Genomic DNA, 3,274 nt, shown 5'->3' on the forward strand with positions numbered 1-3,274 from the left:
TCTGTAAGATAAGCATGGGACTGCAAATCATGAGGTTAGTGGTTCAAGACCACCAGTTGCTCCAATGTTGAAAGATGAGGCTTTCTGTTCCCACAAAAATTAACAACAACAACAGAGCATGCAAATGTCTTACTAATAAATCTAGAGTTACTGATACTTTTCCTTACTAGGTCCAATCAGCATAATGTTATCAATGTAATGAACAAGTGAGATGTCTTGTAGAGGGAAAGGTGATCCAAGTCCTTTGGGCTAAATTATGACATAGTCTGGAGAGTTGATATACCTCTGAGGTAAGACAGTAGAAATGTATTGCTGTGGCCATGCCAACTGAAGGCAAACAACTACTGGTGATCCTTTGAAACCATAACTGAGAAAAAGGCATTTGATAGATCAAAAGCTGCATACCAGAATACTAGAAGATATGTCAATTTGTTCAAAAAGTGAAATTATATATGAAAGAGCAGCTGCACTTGGAGTCACTTGGTTAAGTTTACAGTAATCTATTGCCATTCTCCAATATCCACCTTTTTTTGCACAGGCCAGATTAGCAAGTTAAATGGGGGGATGTGGTGAAATCACCACCACTACATCCTGAAAGTCCTTGATGGGGGCACTAATCTCTGCAATCCCTCCAGGAATGCAGTATTGCCTTTGGTTTACTATTTTCCTAGGTAGAGGAAGTTCTAATGGATTCTACTTGGCATTCCCTACCATTACAGCCTTCATTCCATATGGCAGGGATCCAATGTGAGGATTCTGCCAGTTGCTGAGTATGTCTACTCCAATTATGCATCCCGGAACTGGGGGAATTACTGCAGAATGGGTCCAGGGACTCACTATGAGATGTACCTGAGTCAAGACTCTATTAATGTAAGTTGTTGTTGTTGCTGTTATGTGCCGTGGAGTTGGTTCCGACTCATAGCGACTCTGTACAGGGTTTCCGAGACTTCAACAGAAGTCAATCAATTTCCAGACTTGAGCCATTTTATAGACTCACAATCCCTTTAATGAAGGGGAGTCCAGGTACTCTTGAGGAAGGACCCCATCACACTGCAAAAATTTTATACTTTTTATTTTCCTCCCAGCCTTCCCAAAGGGAGCTGCATTCTGCATTCTTTTTTTTTTTTTTTTTTTGCTTCCCAAGTAAAGCTTTTATTTTGAAAAATAAAATACAAAAGTCATTACGTTGTAAATGTAGGCAGCAGCTCCCCCACAGACAATGGATTCTTTAAATAATTAAGACACTGAACAGTATCCACACCAGGACAATAATGACAGGCACGGGGCACCACAAAACATGAAAACACATACAAATGATCAATTCCAAAATGAAATGGGCTCATTTTGCTCACAGGACCCTGTTCTTGAACCCTCCCCCCATGAAAACAAAGTTTGAGACAAGATGAGGCTGAGAGCCATGGGGACAGAAAGCAAAGGGTATGTTGGGGCTCCAGGTCTGCATGCTGGGCCCGTCACTGGATCCCCCAGAACACACAAGGCCTCCCCGCATGAGAGGCAGCCCATGGGACAGTCACCCACTGATGGTGGCAGCAGGGGACAGCTGGTCCTACACATTTCCTGTCTGATGAGAAGGCAGCCATGTCTCCTGGGGATGAAACAGTTCCTGGAGCTGCTATTCTCCTGGCTCAGTCTGGAGTTTCTCTTTAAGAAAGTCCGGGAGTTGGAATTCTCCTTTATAGACCCTTCTCGTGTTTTCCAGGATCTTGGGATCGGGTTTTCCGTAGTTCGGTGGGTTGGCATATAGGTCTTAGCCAAGTTTGGAAAGCATGGGTGCAATCACAGCCATGTCTTGCAGGACGTCTGGAGGGATCTTCCCGACCCATTTGGACAGCGCTCCTACATTGACTGGCTTGATGACTTGGTCTGTCGATCTTTCCACTTTGGACAGCGACACTCCCCCGGCCTTCCCAATCAGCTCTTCATGGTGCAATACTGAATGAATGGTTCCATGGAATATGAAGGAACTTTAAGAGTGTTCTCATCCACCGCTCAGGATGTAAGACGAGTTGTTCATAGTGAACTAGCATGCATTTTTTATAACCAACCTCTGTACACGGATTGTACATGGTCTCTATGGCATGGTTCCACTTGGTCAAACAGTCCCGATAGCTGTTCAGGTCGAACCCTGCGATAGTAACTTTTCGAGATATCATTGAGTGCACTGATGCCCGGCCATCTCGAAACACAGGAGAAATTTGGCATTGGGGAATAATCTGGCAAGGTAAATTAAGGATTTCAGGGCAAAAGGATCTTTGTTACATAAATAAGGGGCTGGCTCCCCATGCTTTACAATGATCTCCAGTAAGAAGGCCTGCATGGCAGAGTCCAGCACTTCGTCAGTGACACCGGCCTCGTCCAAGCAGATCTTCTTACTCGACCTCGACCACATCTGCTTCAGGGCCAGGATCCGGGGAATGACTCTGGTCTCCTCTCCGCAGCGAATGTCAGGGTGCGCATCCAGCATGGCTCTCATGAGGGTCGTTCCACTTCGAGGCACACCTCCGATGAATATCAAAGGCATATCTTTGTGGTAGGCCAAGGTTTTATTGGCTTTGATGTCCAGGGCAGTTCGCACGGTGGGCCCTGCGCTCTCCAACCTAGCCGGCTGGCTGCGTTCCTCGATTCGGTGGTGACATTCCATGGCGTGCTAGCCCAAGTAGAACACAGTCACAGAACTAATCACCAGACATGCCAAGAGTAGGTTCTGCTTCAGTTTCCCAATCATCTTGATGTGGTTTTCTGGTTATTAAACAGATATTTTCAGGAAACGTTCAGGCCATGGAGACTGTACTCTGGAATGATGCTCAACATCTGGGCTGCGCGAGGAGCCGCCGCGCCTCCCCGGCATCCTGGGCTCAGCCGCTCTAGGTGAGGGCAGTGCAGCCCTATTGCACCGCCCGGCGCTTGCGACTGCCAGCGCCACCGCTACCCGCGCCCGCGGCCGCCTCAGCAGCGACCAGCTGCATTCTTTTACAAGAGTAACTGTTCAATGGTAAAAAAGGAAATAATAGTACTTTGGGAGGATTACTGACTTCTGGCCCTGAACTGATACTAATTCCAGGAATTACAAAACATCCGTGGTCCACCAGTCAGAGTAGGGGTATATTGTTGTTGTTGTTGATGATGAGTCAGTTCTGATTCACAGTGACCTTATATAAGGTTTCTGAAGAGAACTGCCAGCCTTATGATTCACAGTCTAGTACTTATATTAGCACTTCTGGGACTGAGACTAGCCCTGAGTTTTACCAGATCC

At 46.4% G+C, this 3,274-nt stretch overlaps 1 pseudogene; it reads right to left on the reverse strand.

Moving 5' to 3' along the window:
• Positions 1-1,633: 1,633 nt before the first annotated feature.
• On the reverse strand, positions 1,634-2,746 carry LOC102821024 (annotated as a pseudogene).
• Positions 2,747-3,274: the final 528 nt, after the last annotated feature.

The sequence above is a fragment of the Chrysochloris asiatica genome, unplaced genomic scaffold, assembly GCF_000296735.1.
Source record: "Chrysochloris asiatica unplaced genomic scaffold, ChrAsi1.0 scaffold02586, whole genome shotgun sequence".
Classification (NCBI taxonomy): Eukaryota; Metazoa; Chordata; class Mammalia; order Afrosoricida; family Chrysochloridae; genus Chrysochloris; species Chrysochloris asiatica.